At 32.2% G+C, this 21,335-nt stretch overlaps 1 long non-coding RNA gene across 1 annotated transcript in view; it reads left to right on the forward strand.

Moving 5' to 3' along the window:
* Positions 1 to 21,037, forward strand: part of LOC145291982 (uncharacterized) — a 110,027-nt gene extending 88,990 nt beyond the window's left edge. The window contains exons 3-4 of the long non-coding RNA XR_013869518.1: positions 1,958 to 2,210; positions 20,853 to 21,037. This is a non-coding gene — a long non-coding RNA (uncharacterized LOC145291982). The remainder of the gene's footprint in view (positions 1 to 1,957; positions 2,211 to 20,852) is intronic.
* Positions 21,038 to 21,335: the final 298 nt, after the last annotated feature.

Consider the following 21,335-nt stretch of genomic DNA (forward strand, 5'->3'; position numbering starts at 1 on the left):
TATTATTATTATTATTATTATTATTATTATTATTATTATTATTATTATTAGCAGCAGCAGCAGCAGCAGCATTAAAAGCAACAGCAACAACAACGTTAGAATATCTACCACTGTTTTGCGTTTTTTCATCGACATTCTTTTCTTTTGAAATAATGTGATATTTTGCGTTTTTAAATAGTTGCAAATTTAACTTTACTTCAAAGCTTTAATCACTGGCGGCAATCGCTTACAATAATAGATTATGAGCATTCCAATGTCTCTACGCTTAATTCATTTTGTTATCTTATAATTACATTGCCATATTCATCGCGTTTTCGTAATTACGTTTCAATATTTTCTGGAATTTTGTTAACATTTTTGTTTTTAATTGAATTTGCTATATTTTCTTTTTTTTAAATCAACGTTATCTGACCGAACAATGACATCAATCCACATCAATTTAAACTAATATTTTGATTTGGATCCATAACAGGTTTTTAATTAAACATTTTTTATACTAACTATATAAATTATTAACATTTTTACTACTAAACCAATCATATTAAACCAAACAATATTAATCCAAATGAAATAACACAAAATTAAGCATATTTTTAAATTAACTTTTACATCAGTTTATTATTATTATTATTATTATTATTATTATTATTATTATTATTATTATTATTATTATTATCTAATCCCGGTCATAGTTGCTACACTAGAAGTAGTATCGAGTCGTCTGGAAGGACAATTGACAAAAACTACAAATCCCCGATGTTTTAGGCGGCCTTCAGACCTCTGCAGTTGTAGGTACCGCCAACATCCTTAGGAAAAATCTTAATCTTTGAAGCTCCTGGTTTGAAGCCAGGATTAAGGGAAATCCTCTGGAAATTAATCATATCCCTTTCCAGAGAGACGTTGATAAACGAAATCAGAATTATTATTATTATTATTATTATTATTATTATTATTATTATTATTATTATTATTATTATTATCAAATTCATTTATTATTATTATTAGTAGTAGTAGTATCAAATTCATTTTATTATTATTATTATTATCAAATTCATTTATTATTATTATCATTATTATTATCAAATTTATTTATTATTATTATTATTTTTATTATTATTATTATTATTAGTAGTAGTAGTAGTAGTAGTAGTATTAAATTCATTTTATTATTATTATTATTATTTTTACTATTATTAATATTATTATTATTTTATTATTATTATTATTATTTTTATTGTTGTTGTTGTTGTTGTTATGTTGTTGTTGTTGTTGTTGTTGTTGTTGTTGTTGTTGTTGTCGTCGTTATTATTATATATTTAATTTGAGAACATTAATAACTCTGTCAACGCCAGATAAACTGCTAATCTTGAATCTTAAGCAAAATCCAGAATTTTCTTCAATTTTCTTTTCTTTTTTTTTTTACTTAAATTGCTTTAATAACTAAAGATACATTTAAAATATTTGTTTTTTTATTGATTATGAACCAATTATTGGTTCATGTTTTGAAAACAAATTTCATTCATTATTAATCGATTTCATTCATTTTAATTATCAGACGATTTAAGTAATATTTAGAAAAAAGGGCAGCGGAGTTTCCAACTCTTAGTCATATTTTCTCCCATTCTACATATTTTCACTGGAAAAACTTTTAATAAAAGTCGTTAACCATATTAACCGGTACTGTGATAACCAGATAAAAAGATTCACAGAATTATATTTCATGAACACAGTTTGCATTTTTCACGTTATATTTGGACTGGTAACTCACTGTCTCATTTGAGGGTTCTTCATTGAGTACAAAAACGTATCTGTAATTTGATTGGTCCAACGATTTATTCTTTTCTGTAATCTCTCTCACACAGACGTGATGTTGTTAGTTTTAGTATTTTGTATAAATACTACTATGACGTATGTTCTTGAGAATTATCTTATCTACATTCTGCTTGCTTTATTCCAGTTCGCTTGAATCGTGGGTTTCGTGCTCTACATCAGTTCGCTGTTCTGATGCCTCATTGTCAAAAGCTTCCTGTTCCAGTTGCTAATTTCCAAGAACTTTTTGTGGAACTCTCTTCCTTCTACCAATTGGCTTGATCTTTCCAGACTAAGGCTAATAGGCATCTGTTTTCCTTGCGATAATTTTCTTTCGTTCTTGTTAATTGCTTACATCAAATGGTTTCACGTCTTGTCTGGAGCAATTTCCATATAAAAAGGTAAGAATACAAATTGCAATATTTAGGCAACATACAAGATTTAGAGAATGTCAAATCAAACACAATCTTTTGCTTGTTCATCCAAGAATATAAAATGTTTTTAAGATGTTTTTAAAATGTTTTAAAAATGGATTTTCTTTTTTACTTCATAGAAAAGTAATTAACGAACAAATTTCTTTCTTATTTATCAAAACGGACACAACACCTACGTATTCTGTTTTTAAACTATTACTTAATTTCCTACAGTAAGTATTTCAGAAGCGACCACATAATATTAAATTTGCTTTTTAATGGATTTTACGTTTTTACTTCGGTTTATTGGTTTAGTTCAAACTAAATAGATCTTTTCTTTATACCTCTGGTAGTGTGGGAAGGCAACTACATATTCTATTGTGAAGGTAAAGCCGGTAACGAATTACAGAAACAAACGAAAAACGACCACTCAAACGTATACTTTTTCATTATGTAATATTTATACACTTTTAATGAATAGGATTGTTTTAACATTCTCACCAACAACATTGACCTTTGTCAACAGATTTTTATCGTAACTACTACTACTGCTGCTGCTACTGCTGTTGAGCACCATTCATCGATTTTGAATGAATCAGATTATTATTGATCGTTTCCACGATATCTTTCTAGAAAGACATCGAGTAGTTACGTGGAGGTTGCGAACATCTAAGTAAACGTGTTTCTGTGAAACTGAATTCAAAGTTGGTCGTTCATCACTTAGCGATCATCACCTCCTTACTGGTACTGCTGTTTTTTTGTTTTTTTTTAGTGTTATCTAGATTATGCAACTAAGAACATTATTTGATTTCTTTTTTATCACGTTTTAAAAGTTCCCTAAATATGACCTTAATCTTTGACCTTGACCTTGAGAAATGGTGTGCACCATCCCTTGGTCATCATGTCAGGTTTTCTCATGATCGGTCCAGTGGTGTGAGCTGTAGGAGAGTTGTACACACAGACACACGTATATACCCACGAACGCTACTACTTTATAAATATGGATTAATAATTAAATAGCAGATTAATCCGATAACAAAAGTAAGTCAATGTTTTAATCGTCGCTAAATTCTAATGATCATTCCTGTACTCCTTTGATGGTGTCTAACCAAGATAATGAAACGTGTTCTAAACTGCAACAGTTGTTTATGCAACCTATTTTGACGTAAGTGTATATATATATATATATATATATATATATATATATATATATATATATATATATACACGAGGGTCGTGCAATAAGTAATGCCCCCTAACCCACTTCCCATAGGAATAGGCCAACGAAACTTGGCACTGTTATTAGTCTTTCTCTACATAGGAACCACACAGAGTTATGCATTTCTCCCATCGTTTAATGCAGCTCTGGAGACCGTTTTTGTAGAATACCCCAGGTTGGGCCTCCAGCCACGACGTGACTTCTGAAATCAACGCTGCATCATCTGGGAAACGCTTTACTTTCAAAAACAACTTCATGGTTGGGAAGAGGGTGCAAGGTCAGGAGAGTAGGGAGGATGGGGAAAGGATTTCATAACCACACGCCCGTACTTCTGATCTGTTAATACTAATTAACAGTATTTTCATTATTATTATTGGTAGTAGTGGTGGTGATGTTGGAGGTAGTAGTAGAAGTATTGTTACTACTATCTTTATTATTATCATTATTATTACTGCATTGTTTTTAACGCTATAACTATTGTATTATTATTGTTTTTATCAATATTATTATCATAATTATCATTATAATTGCTGTTATTATTATTATCCCCGTTATTATCCCCGTCATTGCTACCATAACCACTACCATTATCTCCATTTTCACTGTTATTAACATTAATTTTGAATTTACTTCTATCACAACTATTGGTAATATTATCTTTAATGTTTATTTTTAATGCTTACCTTTAATTTTGTCTTTATTTCATCTTTATTTTTATCTTCAATTTTACTTCTATTTTATTTTCAGCTTTATTATTACTACTATTATTTAATTTTCATGATTATTATCTTTCGTACTATTATAATTACCCTACTATTATTTGGTATATTTTTACCACTCTCATAAGTAGTAATGGTTTCCTTACTCTTCCACTTTGACATCAATATGTATACTTAACCTTTTACATCAAATTAAATGCAGTCATAGTCATTGCCACCCTAATCTCCGACCGCCCCCTTATGATCATAATCCCTATATCATAACAGTATAAACTTATAAATATATTGCCGCATATTACCTTTCAGTTTTGCAACCCCCACCCCCAATTATAAGCTAATTTATAGCCGCCATTTGCCGTTTAGGTGGCACCAATCAAAATCAAAATTACCCAATCCGTAGAAAATAGACACCCCACAAACCGTTAAAATAAATTACCACGCAGCAACAATACACTCCCTATTTAACCATAATACATATACCCCTGAATCTCAATGCTATGTTAAAGACCATATATAATCTTATATATCATACTATATATAATAAGCTTCTCCTTATTTATTTAAAATTCAATAAAGCTTCCCCCAATATTCTATAATTCCTCTTAATCTCTTTCGTCCCTAATGAACCTTACGCTAGACGCCGCATCCCCACCATGCTACCTAGCACCTTCTCTACTCTTCTGATGAGAAGCATTAGGCTTCGAAATGCCCTGCCATAAAGAGTCCCTTCTATCCCCCAAATTTTGCCTGTATTCCATTATTAAATAAATGACCCATTCTATATCTACCCATATATAGTTTTGTGTCTTCATTTCATACTCTTGTTGTCCTATATATATATATATATATATATATATATATATATATATATATATATATATACATACATATTTATATATATATACATATACATATAAATATATATATATATTTATATATATACACACATATACACACATACACACACACACATATATAAGTCAAGAAGTAAACATTAAGTTTACAATCCAAAAGTCTCTGTAAAATGAAAGCGAATGTAAACATTAATATTTATATACTAATCCCAATCAAATAAAAATCTCAAAATAGTAAATATAGCTTGTCATAGAAGAACACAATTTATTGTTCGACTCCAAAAAAGAAGATTTCCTTAATCCGCGGAATTTCAAGATATTACCAAATGATAATTATAGTTAAGCTATGGATTTTCTGGTACTTGCATCAATTGAAACTGCATTAAATGAGTCATATATGTAAAAAAAAAATTGTTAATGTAAAGAAACCATAAAAAGAAGAAAAGAAATGAAAAATGAAAAAAAAAATAAATTGAAGATTAAAATTCCAGATGAAAGGATATGGAATGGTTGATATTTCCAAAGACGAAATAATTATGAATATTATTTAATACTAGCGGGGCTACCCAGCGTTTCTCGGGATCATATAAACAATGAGAAAATTGAAGTTGATTTTGAATATAATTGTTATTCTTTGGAGAGAGGAATTTTTAATGTATCATTTGCTATTTCGAGCAAAATAATATTTTACCTACGCTAGAACGGCTATTACACATGTGTGAAATAATTGAACCTTCTCTAGGAGAGATAATTTACAGAATGTACATGAAATAATTTTACCTTTTTGGGACGGGTAATTTACAACACATATTTAAAATATGTTTACTTACCTTCGGACGGGTAATTTATATACATGTATGAAACAATTTGTTATACCGACCTTCTTTGAACAGAGGAATTTACACCGATTAGTACTATAAATAGCGCTAGTAATTCCAACACCGGTGAGAGAGATGTGACTGCACTTCAACTGCTAACCGAGCGCCCAGCAGATATACATGCTTTCCTACCTTTGTACATTATTGTTAATACACTTATTCCTTAACCGAACCTCGACGTGATTGTTCTTATTTTCACTGTTGTTCCACGACACAACAGATGGCGACAAGGAATCGAAACGACCAACACTACAGAGAATCACCAAAAGGGATTGAAATAAAGATTCATAAAATCTTTACGGCAGAAAACCTTCGTCATTTCAACAGATATTTGGATACCTAAGGATTAACAGCGAAAAAATTACTACAATAGTAATTTGGCGACGGGAAAAACTTGCTACCAAAATCTAAAGCGAAAAACGCGAATGTTGTCAATTATTTAATAATTGAACACACTTACCAAGTGTTTTAGAAAGGGAAAATGGGTTGATTTTTTTCTTCACTAGAAGCCATTTTGCCTACGGTAAGAATTTTTTTCTGCAAAGTTAAATGTCCAAAACCAACTAGCAAATACCGTGTAAGCTTATCGTTATTTCGATAACATCTGGGATTTGAAAAAAAAAAAACACTTTGTCAAGAGAAAAAGAGGCAGACCGTGAAAAATAATTATTCGCGTACGTCATTTGTGCTTAGCAAACACGTAAAGAATTAAGTCATTTTTTGCAAAAGGCAAAGACGGTAACCCCCCCCCCCAAAAAAAACTAAAAGTTTCCATACGAATTCGTCGGATATTTAAAGCGACGGATTTTATTTTTGCTACGTAAAAACGCGTGCAAATAAAAAAATGTTAAACAAATGTTATTTCGCTTGATTGTTTGTAGTAAGACTAGAAATATAGCGTTCAACAAATTAAGTTACAAAAGAACTGCTAAACTGTTGTTCTTCAAACAAAAGAATTGGGAAAGAAAACTTGGTTGATGTTTTGTTTTTGTTTTTACTAAGGAATATTTCTTTAATACAAGCGTAAATTGTAAATTGAATTCGTATGATGGATGCGAAATTCAAAGATTCACTGTTGGAATTGTTCCAATTCCAGGCAGAGCAAAATGTCGTGTTGCAAAAGCAGCAAATTCAACAACAAGTAGAAAGAGAAGCGATTCAAACAAGTATTTGAAGAAAAAATGATTCAACAACAGAAACGCTTCGAGGAAATATTGATGAAAACACAGGAGGAACAAAGAAACATTCTGGAGGCGACACAGTTAACTAAAGCGGATGATAATCATATCGCATTTTCTCAAACAGCTGTGTGGGCCGCTATTGAAAATTTCAATTATAATCCAGAAGACGATGTACTATAGACGATATGAGAATATTTTTATATCGGATTGCAGTACCTGGTCAGACGCGAAAAAAGGTAGGCTCTTGCTAAAGATATTGGGAACAGCCGAACATACAAAGTTCGTGAATTTTATTCTTCCAAAAAAGACCAGTGAGTTGAGCTTCCAAGAAACAGTTACGCTACTTACAGAACTGTTTTCTGCAAAAACGTCTCTTTTCCATAGGCGATATAAATGTATGAATGTTACTAGAAGAGAGGAAGACGACTACACTACTTATGCAAGTATAGTGAACAAGCATTGCGACGATTTTAAACTGGAGGAATTATCATCAGATAATTTTAAATGTTTAATATTTGTGCAAGGGCTGGTCGCTGAAATCAGAACCGAATTTAAAAATACAAACTTAGCGGAAGACTGAACGGTTTATTGCGTTGAAACAAGACAGTCGTGACATAGTGGAAAGCAGAGTGTCGCATATTAAAAAGATCCATCAAAAGAAAAATTCGACTTCAAAATATAACCAGAGAAAGAAACAGGTAAATATCCACCTGGACCATGTTGGCGGTGTGGAAATAAACATTGGTACAATGAGTGTCCCTACAAATTCAAACAATGTGACAACTGCCAACAGAAAGGGCATAAAGCATCGCATTGTAGAAAAACATATGATAGAAAAACATCCATTACACTTACGAAAATTGAACCTGAGGAACAAAATATCCGGAAATTTGTACAGGTCAAAATGTTTAAAAAGAAAGTAAGCTTGATAGTGGGTCTGACATTTTCATTATTAATGTACAGACATGGAAGAGGCTGGGAGACCAACTATGATTAAATCACATAAAACGGCGAGAAGCGTCAATGCCGAAAAAATTGCCTTCGAAGGAGAATTATTGACGAATATTTTTTTCCAGAACGGGGCCGAAAAAGCAAGAATTTTTGTCATGCGAAAATCAAACAACCTCTTTGGAACTGATCTGTTCGAAAAGTTAAAACTATGGGATCTGCCTTTAAGCTCATTTTGCCAAAAGATTCGAATGTGGAGGCAGAAAAACTTAAGAGGGAGTTAAAAGAGAATTTCCCAGACGTATTTTCAGGCGGTTTGGGAAGGTGTACAAAAGCGATAGCAAAATTTGACGTAAAAGTAACTGAACGGCCAGTATTCAGAAAGAAAAGAAATGTTCCATACGCCGCTATGGAACAGATAGACGGTGAATTAGAAAGACTCGAAAACATGGGTGTCATCGGAAAAATTGATCACAGTAAGTGGGCTGCACCAACGGTTTACATCAAAAAGAAGAGTAAGGAGATTCGGGTTTGCGCCGACTTCGCGACAGGCTTAAACAGGGCATTACAAGATCACCATTATCCTCTTCCGAGCTCTGAAGAGCTATTTGCGAAAGTGAGTGGGGGGAAATATTTTTCTAAAATCGACCTCAGTGACGCGTACTTACAAGTTCCAGTCGACGAGGAGTGTTCAAAGCTGCTATGTATTAATACCCATAAGGGATTGTACAAGTTTAACACACTTCCTTTTGGGGTCAAAGTCGCTCCTGTGATTTTTCAGCAAATTATGGCCATTATGTTAAATGGATTGGATTTTGCAGTAGGGTGCCTGGACGATGTGTTAATGAAAAGCTCTAGCAAAGAACAACGCAAAACTCCTGTAAACCAAGTATTCAAAAGGATCCAGGATTATGGATTTAAAGTAAAACAGGAAAATGTACATTTTTCATGGAGAAAATAAAATACTTGGGGCAAATCATCGATAAACATGGAAGAAGGGCGGATCCAGATAGATCGAGTGCAATAAAGAATATTCCTGCTCCAGAAAATATTGCGTCTTTACAAAGTTTCTTAGGTTTGGTAAATTACTACAATGTATTTGTGCCAAATATGCATAAACTAAGGTCGCCTTTAAATGAACTGTTAAGGAAAGACTAAAAATGAGTCTGGACGCAAGGGTGCGAAGAAGCATTTCGGGAAATTAAAGAGAGGTTAACGTCTGACTTGTTTCTGACACATTATAATCCCAAGCATGAAATTATAGTTGCAAGCGATGCCAGCTCCTGTGGCATAAGAGCATGCATTTTATACAAAATGGATTATGGAAACGTGAAACTTATAGCACATTCATCCCGATCACTTTTGCCAGCCGAAAAGAACTACTCACAAATTGAAAAAGAGGCGCGGTAAAGAAATTTCATCGTTTCCTGCACGGTAAGCAATTTCTGTTACAAACAGACCGCAAACCATTATTAACGATTTTCGGATCGAAAAAGGGACTACCTTAATATACGGCGAATAGACTCCAAAGATGGGGCACCATACTTCTGAGTTACAATTAAGTACCATCTAAAAAATTTGGTCATGCAGACGGGTTATCGAGGTTAATACCTAAGCAGACAGAACCATTGGAGGATATGGTAATAGCAGCCATTCAAGCGGAAATTGAAGTAAAAAATATGTTATGTGACACAATAAACTTCCAGTAACGCTTGATGAGATTAAGAATAAGGCAGAGGTGGACGAATTTATTATACGCATGAAAGAAAGGATCAACAATAACGAACTGGATGAAGAAATTTATTCAATTTGCGATAACGTCCTGTTATATAGCGAAGGGTCGTAATTCCTTCGACATTACAGAAAAGAATGCTCAAGGAATTCCATGTAGGACATCCAAGTATATCAAGAATGAAAAGCCTTATGCGCTCTTTCATTTATTGGCCAAACATGGATAAGGATATAGAAGGAAAAATCAGGGAGTGTAGAGGATGCGTATTAGCTATGAAAGCTCCTCCGGCTCAATTCGGATCGCGGGCAAAACCGGACCGACCTTGGTCTAGGATTCATTTAGATTTTGCAGGACCGCAAGATGGGTTCTACTATCTCATTGTTGTAGTCAGCCTATCTAAATGACCGGATGTAAGAATCCCACATCCGAGGTAACTATCAACTTACTGTATGAACTATTCGCTAGGTTTGGAGTAGTAGACTGCATTGTTACAGACAATGGAACGCAATCTACATTTACCGAATTTAAACATTTTTGCGAGGATCATCTAATCGAGCATATAACCATTCCGCCATACCACACAAGAAGTAATGGACAAGCAGAGAAATTCGTTGACACGTTCAAGAGAGCTCATTAGGATTTCCAAATTAATACATATATACATTGTGTTGGTTAATGAGTTCGCAACACTTGCTTCACCATAAATTTCAACATTACTGCGTTTCTTTCCTTCGTCACTATCGGCATTGTAAGAAAAATTATGTCATTTTTTGAAGATGTCTCAGCAGGATTTTAAAATTAATGCATAAATACATTGACACAGTTAAGTGATTAGGCAACCCTTGCTTCATTTTCAAATTTCACATTACTCTGTTTCATTCTTCCCCACTACCGACAACAAAAATTTTTGGAAAAAAGACGTCATTTTCGGAAGATTACTCGGCAGGCTTTACAAACAAATAAACAAATATGTTGAAAAGCTTTGTGATTAGGCAACCCTTGCTTCACTACAAAATTCCACATTACTATGTTTTTTCCCTCCCTACTGCTGACACCATCATTTTAAGTAAATTGATATCATTTCTTGACCATAACTCAGCAGGTTATCCAAATAATTACATAAATTCGTTCACGCGAATGTTCATTAGTCAACTTTTACTTTACTACAATTTTCAATATTAATATAATCACCCCCCCCCCTTACTACCACAGCCGCCAACAACACATTAGTAAGAGAAATGATGTCATTTCCGGAATATGATTCCATAATTATTCCATATTTTTGGAATATGACATTATGGGAGATTGCATAGTGACCCTAAAATGGGCATTACACTCTCCAGCCTCACCCCAAAAGTGAAGGTTTGTTAATTCATAGAGAACTTCAGAGCAAGTTAAAAAGCAACATAATCATGTGTCTTAATACTCACCACTACAACTGTGACGTCATTTCCCGGAGTTAACATTGAAAATTCAGAAGAAAAAAAATTGTTGACCACCTACAGAAAAAGATAAATTATCTGGGTTTATTATTTCATTACAAACACACTAATCAACTAACTCACATTTCATTATTTTTCAAAGTTCTCGGATACGTTACTAATTTTGACAATCATTTTTCATAATTTTAACCCATATTAGTGCCCCCCACTTACGAAAATAACTTTGCTATATTTTCTGGGCCAATTATTAAATTACAAACGCACCAATAAATTTATTAACATTTTATCATTTTTCATAATTTCTGGATATGTTACTAATTTCGACAATCATATATCATAATCCTAACCCACATTATCTCTCCCCGCCGTACGAAAATAATCACTTTGATATATTGTCTAGGTTTATTATTTCATTATAAAACGCACTAATCAATTAACTCACATTTCATCATTTTTCATAATTCTTGGATATGTTACTAATTTTAACAATCATTTTTCGTAATTTTATCCCACATTATCGCCCTCCCTACTTTACGAAAATAATAACTTTGATATACTGTCTGGATTGATTATTTCATTACAAACACACCAATCAACTCACATTTCATTATATTTTATAATTCTTGGATATGTTACTAATTTCGACAATCATTTTTTATAATTGTGACCCACATTGTGTTCCCCGTTGCGAAAATAATAACTTTCATATATTGTTTGGGTTGATTATTTCATTAAAGAAAACAACAATTAACTCACATTTTATCATTTTTCATAATTCTTGGATATGTTACTATTTTAGACAATAATTTTTTATAATTTTACCCCACATTATGCCCCCCTTACGAAAATAATAACTATGTAATAATGTCTGTTTAAAATCTACATAAAATACAGTAATGTTTAAATCATAAACTGTTTCAGCCGTTTCCAGCACTGACTTCTTATCCCCCACCCCACTGTTAAAAACATACATTAAATAAATTAATGTCTAAAACGTAAAATGCTGCAGCCATTTCCGTGACTGAATCTATATCCCAACCCCACTGTTAAAAATATGAATGGAATATAGTAATGTTTAACCGTAAACGGTTTCGGCCATTTCCCGGACTGATTTCATATCCCCACCCCACTGTTAAGAACATACATGAAATAATGTAATGTCTAAATCGTAGACTGTTTCAGCTTTTATATATTAGATAAAGTAATTTTGAGATCGTAAACTGCTTCAGCCGTTTCCGGACCTGACTCCGTATCCCCACTTCTTTGAAAAATATATATGAAATAAAGTATTTTTGAGATCATAAACTGCTTCAGCCATTTCCGGGACTTTCCCCGGTTTCCCCTCCCCACCTTTTAAAATATATGCTGTGTCGATTATTTTGTATTTTCTAGAGGGAGGTAATGCTTGGTAGAAAACTATATTACGCTTACTTGGCTTTTTGGCTAATATCAAAGTGTAGTATCTTTTCTGACGCAGCATTTCAGCGAAATCATCTACTGCCTTCTTCTCCATAAACAGAAAAGTAGTGGTAATGCATGGGAGAATGAACAGGTACTAATTCACCACACCCCAACCTCACTTAAAAAAAAAGAAGGTTTGGTAATCCCTGACGGTCCCAGAGTACTTTTTAAAGCAACATAATCGTGCTTATCCCCCACCCCCACATGACGTCACTTCCGGAAAATAACTCAGCATTTTTTCAAAATACATGATTTCATTATGAATTGTTTGTATTTGTTAATATGGGACCTACACTGTAGAAGCACCTTATTTAAAATTCATGCTACTCAAAAAATAAATATTTCAAAGTGCAGTTAGTGATTAGGCAACACTTGCTTTACAATAAACAAATCAAGAAATTGGATTGAGAAACAGATGTTTAATACTAAACAAAAATAGAGATAATGCATGTCAGTTTCTTATTTAATAATTTGTTAGGTGAAAGTACAGAATAGTTTAAATAATGCCTTCCCCTCCCCATATTAAAAATAGTTTTCTCAATAATAATATTATTATTTCAGCACGGTCGGTATTCCGTGTGTCTCCCCCCCCCCTCCTCCGTCGTAAAATAATGTATGAAATTAAGTAAAAATGAGATCGTAAAAAAGATAGATAGGTTTGTTTTCATATTTACACATTTCAAACCGCGAATAAAATGTACGTATGATTTCGGGGTTTTTTGTTGTTGTTTTTTTTTAATACAAAAACATAAAAAGATGAGTTGGTGTCATCAGTTAGAATTGAAATTAAAAAGAACCGAGCCTGAGAAAAAAAACAAAAAAACCCAAATGTACGCGCATGCACACAAAAAAAACAAAATGTCAGCTAATGTTTAATGAACATTTTACATGTAAATTTGCCGATGTCTGTATGCGATATACATGCATGTAAGCAAAGATATTATTCGCTATAAACCACCCTTGGTGCATGAATATTATTTCCTGAGAATGTCAGTGCTATGTGACCAGTAGTTTAAGAGTTTACCTGTTAGATATTTACACACATACATACGTCTACTGTTGTATTTATATATATTTCTTTTTGAGTATTCTGTGCACTTGCAGTTTAGCCCTGCTTTGCTCGGGCCCTATGTACCGTTCATAAAATTATATATATATGTATATATATTAAATGTTTGACCAATGTCCACGTAATCTACATCTAAAATTTCAAGTGTATAGACCCAGCGGAGGAGTTTGGTAGAGTCTGCAAAGTCAACTCTTTCAACTTTGATCTCCTGGCAGCCAAATTTTCGCCCAAAAACTGATTAAAAATCTTGCTGTATGTTTATGTGAAATTTTAAATGTTTAGATCGAAAATTGGCTGAATAGTTTGCTAGAGACCGCAAAGGTCAAATCTCTGGAACTTTGACCCCTGACAGCCAAACTCTCGACGAAACACTGACTAAAAAGCTGGCTTTATGTCTGAATACACTTTATGTAAAAATTCAAATGTTTAGACCAAAAATCAGCTGAGTAATTTGGTAGAGACCGCATAGGTCAAATTTTTAAAATTTTGACCCTGATTTTGACCCATGTACATTTATTGTTTTGGGCTCAAATTATATTAAAAAGTTTAATCCATGTCCAAGTAAGCCAGACCTAAAATCTCAAGTGTTTAGACCTAAAATTGGCGGAGGAGTTTGGTGAAGTTTTCAAAGGTCAAATCATTGAACTTGGACTCCTTTACAGCCAAATCTCTGGCCGAAAACCGATTAAAAAGATTTTTCCAAATCTCAATACCCTTATGTCAAATCTCGAGTCTGTAAACTGAAAATTGATAGAGTAGTTTGGTAGAGAAATGTGCACTCACACAGGCAATTTCATTTATATATATTCCGTACGTAAAATACGCATAATGATTATATTTTAATCCGTACAGAAATTTGGACCTGTGCACGCGAGTATTATGTTTGAAGTTTATCATTGCTTATATCAGGTCAACACTGCACCTCCTTTGATTTCATTATATATATATATATATATATATATATATATATATATACACACACACATACACAATTTGAGTTTATATGCTCAAATTTTATTAAAACGAATCATTTTTCAAAATAAAAATGTATTGTTTGAATCAAATAGTACAATGTTTAAATTAGAAACCTTAATCCATGGATTTTCAATGAAAGTGCATCTCCTCAGAAAGAAAAAATTTGACAAAATACTAATATTAGTTCGAAATAATTATGCTAAATAGCACACACAGAGAAAATAGTTTCACTGAAATGCATTTAAGTGACAGAGAAAGGGAATGATTTGAAAGCCCAAAAAGCATTTTATTCTTTGGTTCAAACAATAAGTTTTTATTTTAAAAAGTGATTCTTTTTAAATGAAATTTGAGCACATAAACTCTAATTTTATTTACTCTGTGTAGTATATGAGCAATTTTTATTCGGCTTGGATTGTCTTATATGAATATTTCCTTCCAGTAAATAATGTTTTATAATAATAATTCTCCTTTGTATAAGACTTGAAAACAGTAGATGCACTCATCCGTACTCGAATTCATTTCAATGCGTTAAAGTCTATCTTATATAAATATGTATGGATACAAAATAAATACGAAAAATATATAAGTGTTTATATCTTTTCTGTATTTATTTCTATATGTGTTCACGTGTACGAATGCAATAAAAAATCAATTAGGAAAGCAAAAAATATAAGCAGACTAAATCTACTTACATACAAATGACTTGTATTCCTACACGTCAACACCTAGGAAATAAATACAGAAATTTATATTTATATATTTTTCGTATTGATTTTTTATCCATACATATCATTTATATCAAAAGAAATACACGTGGATAAAACAATTAAAATCTCTCTCTCTCTCTTTCTCTCTCTCTCTCTCTCTCTCTCTCTCTCTATATATATATATATATATATATATATATATATATATATAACAAATAAATGACTAAAGTCTATATTCCAAATTTCAAGATGTTGACCATCTTACTATTTATTTCTTTATTTGTGCATGTCAACATACTTAAAGATAATGGCTGTATAGCTTAGTTTCCTAAACGTAGATCCACTGTGTTTATTAGAAAGTGCTCAATGAAGGACCGAGCATGGCATACATGTTTCAGTGGTATTTCAATTTAAAGAGACCCACCTCATCAGACCGAAAAGGGGAGCGATCCTAAAATGAAAATGTTCATTCATTTTGTATATAAAAAAGATAACTGGGTGTGATTAAACCCTGGAAAAAAAGAGGTTATTTAGTTCGTGAGGGCGGGTAGGTGGGTTTAGTGGTTAAAGGTGCGGGAAAGACAGGGAATATGTACTGAGAGGGAAGACAAGAAAGGAAAATATCATCCAGCCTGGTCAATGTATCTCGGCGAGGAGGGATTACAACTATATCCTGGTTTTAATACATAAATTAATACATTTTGATCTGAAGTGCTACGTAGGGTGGTGTTTTTTTTTTATTCTCATCGGGTCTGTTTCTTCATTCTAAGCTTTCTATCTATTTTTGTGTTTACTTTGACGCATTATTTATCTCCTTATTTTACTGATAAACATTACTTATTTCATTTATTGATTTTTTTTTAATAACATACATCCTTTTGATCAAATTAAGAACGTGTAACGTATATAGAGTCATTTTTATGTTATTTAAATATAGATGATATCATGGGAGTTGCATTCCTTATATTAACGTCTATATAGTAATTAACCCCTTAAAGCCTGATGTGAACGCTTAAGCGTATGCACGTATCTTTTCATATCTATAGATAAACTTTATTTCAATGGTTGTTATTTCATTTGTTTTTTTTTTATCCTTTCCTCAGTACTAGAATATTTAATATATATTTTGTAAATTTACATATTTCCTTATAGAGATAAAATTTCCTAAATGCATACATGCAAACAAATATATAATAGTGTAGATGCATCCATATCGGTAGACTTCCCAGTTCACATAAAACACCGAGTTAATGTACTTAATTATTGCTCGAAATCAATTATGTGTTTGGCTCCATTATGTTTTATGATAATAATTCTCCTATGTATATATCAACATTCTAGTTATAAACATGTTAGCCACGTAGATTATTTTAGTTAATCGTTTTCGGGTATATTATTTGTAAGTAGGCAAAGTGCACTCATCTTTTTCCAGCCAATGGTATATTGTGTTGTCATTCGCTTATTTTAGTATTAATCGAAATGAAATGGTGTTATAGGACAGTTAGAGAGTGGCCTCATCATTCGCTTGACTAAATTGTTTATGTAAGCATATTCATCGATGTTTCTAAGTTAATATAGTTATTAATTATAGATGTACTGAAACAACTTCGTATCCTTTCAACTTTTCATTGGGTTTATTAATAAATTTGTGAATTAACATATCCTTGTGTGGAGAATGAGGTATGGAGAATGAGGCGTCAGGAATTGTAATATTACTCCAATGAAAGAAAATAGTTGTTTGTTTTTACAGTTGATTTAATGCATATCGCCTAAAATGTTTGCAGCTTTTAACATTTAATACTTTTCCGTGTTTAAAGTTTCTCTGTTAAACATAAATAACAGGATGAATTTAATTAACTACAGACTTCAATCTTTCTAAGTATCTTCTATTCGACTAGTCTTTTGTCCGTTTCGATTAAATTCCAGTAGTGCACCGAGAGTGAGGTGTCCGTACCATATAAATATGTACTGTATTATTCATTGCCGTACCTTTACCACCTAACCACGCCTGCCCGCCCTCATAAATTAAACAGACCCTTTTTTCCACTGTTGGAATAAATAAATCTTGATTTTCGTTTCAATGACGCTCCTTTTTTGGGTCTGATGATGTGGGTCTCTCTAAATTTATATTCCACTGAAACATGTATGTATATATGTAACCAAAATGTTTATATAACAAACATACTATATATATAATTATTACTATAATTATTTTTTTAATTTTTTATTTTATGATAATTTAAGCTCAGCCGTACAAATATATATATATATATATATATATATATATATATATATATATATATATATATCGCCTAAAATATTTGCAGCTTTTAACATTTAATAGTTTTCCGTGTTTAAAGTTTCTCTGTTAAACATAAATAACAGGGCGAATTTAATTAACTACAGACTTCAATATTTCTTAATAAATATATATATATATATATATATATATATATATATAATTTGAGTTCCTTCAGTTAAAATCGAAACCGAAACTAAAACTTATGAAAAATTCTTGATAAAATTATTTATTAAAAAAAATATATTACTGAGTGCCAGCAGCTATAATCGAAACTGAAACCAAAACTTATGAAGAATTCTTTGTGAAATTATTTATAAAAAAAAAAGATCGCTTAAAAGCCATCAACTATAATCGAAACCGAAACCGAAATCAAACTTTGAAAAAATTCTTGGTAAAATTATTTATTACAAGAAACGGAAATCCATAACAATTTCATGACTTTCACGCGAATGTAAGCGTGGCACACAAAATACATAACACAGACGTTATTCTATTAATAAAAAAAATAATGTAGTTCATCAAATTTGTGTTTGTTTACACTATCACGTCATATTACGTCATATTAAGCTTGACAATAAATGCCCTGGAAACTCACTCCTTATTAATGTTTAGTTTTAAAATATGCAAACAAAGAAATAATTTGCGGCAATTTTAAATGGTCCCTCTTTTATCGTAAATTAAATTCATTAATAAAAATAAAATAAAATGGTGAGGTACGCCCGGGCTTGAACATAGGATCATTCGAGCTGTAGTGGAATGCTCTGGCACTGAGCCATGTTTTCAGATGTCAGTGGGTTTTTTTCTTTCTAAGAAGAAATTATTTGTTGAGATTTTATTATAACCTTTGCCGGTGCTACCTAAAATATTCCTCTGTAAATTATTTTTATCTATTAGAAAGAAAGACTACTTTCAGGATCGGATTCTTTCGATTTTCGATATTTATCGGCCGAATTTCTGTATAAAACATATCTAAGAACACTGCCAGAGACACTGATTAGCTTTGTGTGAAATTTGCAAATAATAGGCTCAGCCGTTTCGGAACGTATAAGAAAAGAACTTACACACACAAACACACACAAACACACACAAAGTGACTTTTATATAATAGTAGAGATTTAAATAACACTGGCTGCAATTGTTAAGTGCCTTTTTTATAGTTTAACCATAAAGAAGAAAATTTTACAAAGAAAAGAAACCCAAATACACTTCTAAAATATTTTTTCTTGTCTTCGTTTTTCTCCTTAGCTCTTATTCAATGTTTAAAAATATAAATTAAACAAAAGGGGGTAAATAAAGTGTGCGGTAGAAAAAACTATCAACATGTCTTAACACTGTTCAAAATGAACGTCGTCAACGGGGGTGGGGGACATCGTTTAAAAACGGAGTCCAAGGACTATAAATTACCAGCGAAAGTAAGAAAAAAATAGTATAGAGAAATGGAAACAATTTCATCAAACACTCACGAGTTCCAAATTATGGGTCTGCTCTTTTTGTTTACACAGAGACGCAAATTAATAAATACCACCTCGAGAATCTTCAAGTGAATTTTCAAGCGAGCACTGTGTAAGATAGAGACAGTTCCATCCGTGCATCCTTCAGTGCAGATCTGGCACTGCAATAAATGTTCACCGATGGCCGACTTATAAGTCCGCACACGTCCGAATGTTGGTCATTTTTTGTGACTACATATCGAAGGGGGGGACATGTTGGGAAATACTAACCTTCAAACGCTGAATGGTATGTCCCATGTAGTCAGCCTCGCACTAACCGTTAGCACAATAAACTGTCATATTGTATTGAGTGGTAGGGATACTAGCCTTTCGAAAGGAGGGGAAAAGCATTTCTCTTCCCAACACCATTCAAACCTTAGTTGCAAAATAGCAACGTGAAACGGTTGCAGAAATTTTTAACATCAATCTACGGGAGCTTCATATATATCGGACAATTTTTGAGGGTTCACAAGGGTTCCACTCTTAAACGCCAGGATTCTTATCCTTACACATTTTCCAATTGTGTGTAAATGATAACCATTGGCCACAAGGATCTAAGTTATGCTTTGGAGTTCTGCATCTAGTTTAGTACTATAGCAAATCAATAAAACCTATCTACTAAGATTTTAATCAGATTTATTTTTCGGATTTTAGGGGAGAACGAAGCCCAACGAATGTATTGACCTTTAAAGGGTAGGTTTCCTATATACGCTGGTGCTACTACTACTACTACTACTACTACTAATAATAATAATAATAATAATAATAATAATAATAATACATGATAATAAAACTAATAATAAACAATGATAAATAATAAATATTTTTATTATTTTATTATTAGAATTATTATTATTATTATTATATTTTTATTTTATTTTATTACTTATTCATTTTATTATACATTTATTTATATTTTTTATTATTTATTTATTCATTATTTATTTTTTATTGTTTATTTATTCATTATTTATTTATTTATCTAACTTTAATCGCTTTTTTCCACGGCCTTCGTGTTTTCAGAGGGTGTTTTCCGTACCCAAACCATTCCCTGCTAAATATACGTATACACATGTGCGTGCACGCGCGTGCCCACGCACCCCCCCACACACACACACACACGCACCCATGTACGCTTTCTAAAAACTCCCCAAATCACCACCACCACCACCACCACCACCACTCCATCACCCTACTTGGTCACACCTACCTCCCTTCCGTAAACAGAATCTCTTAGCGTCGTTTACTATCTTTAAAGCAGGGACTTTGAGCAAAGACACCGCCCGGTGTTTATTTCTCTGTTTATTTTTCCGTTTTGTTTCTCTCTTTCCACCGACACTGATGATTTGTATTATATTCATATCAGCCACAAATGGCTGGACCAATACAATGAAACCGCTGGTCTTTCTTTGGAATATGTATACATATTTTTTTTAATAAATATTTGTATTTTAGCTCTCACATTCGTGATCGAGCACTTTATTTTATCTATTTTCATCGCATCTGACACGCTATATATATGGAGAGATAGAGAGGGGGGGGGGGAGAGAGAGAGAGATCTTCCCTCTCTCCCATCTTGAAATAATTAAATAAAATCTCTTTTAGTGTCTTTTGGCATTCCATAATTTCTTTTCTATTTTATTTTTATTACAGATTTCCTCTTTGGCAATTTTGACGTGTTCCAGATTGCAACTATTTCTACCAAACTTGGATTTAAAAAAAAATAAAACACAAACAACAATGTTCAGAGAATGCCAATTTGGAAGGCGTCGCCTTATTTTTTTTTTAATTGTTTTTGTTTTACATAAAAATCATAATAAATACATATTTTTTCAGCATAATTCACTACTTCTTCCAACACGTACACATTTTTCTTGCGTAAACTTAAAAAACAAATGTACTTTATTGTTTTAAATGATTTTTCTTTCATTTTCACGATTAAACATCAACAGAAGTGCACCATTTTAAGTTAATCATGGACGTTTATCACGCTCTTGTGATTGACGGCTAGTACCTTCCTGGCGAGTTTGTAACTGCACCAAAATTTACACATGGTAAAAAAAATACAACGACAATTTAATCGGTAGCCATTACATGGCGAAGGGAGATTGCTAACAGTTGGCTTCGGTTTGATCG

This window comes from Euprymna scolopes, chromosome 13, assembly GCF_053919585.1.
Source record: "Euprymna scolopes isolate OS-2025 chromosome 13, ASM5391958v1, whole genome shotgun sequence".
Lineage (NCBI taxonomy): Eukaryota > Metazoa > Mollusca > Cephalopoda > Sepiida > Sepiolidae > Euprymna > Euprymna scolopes.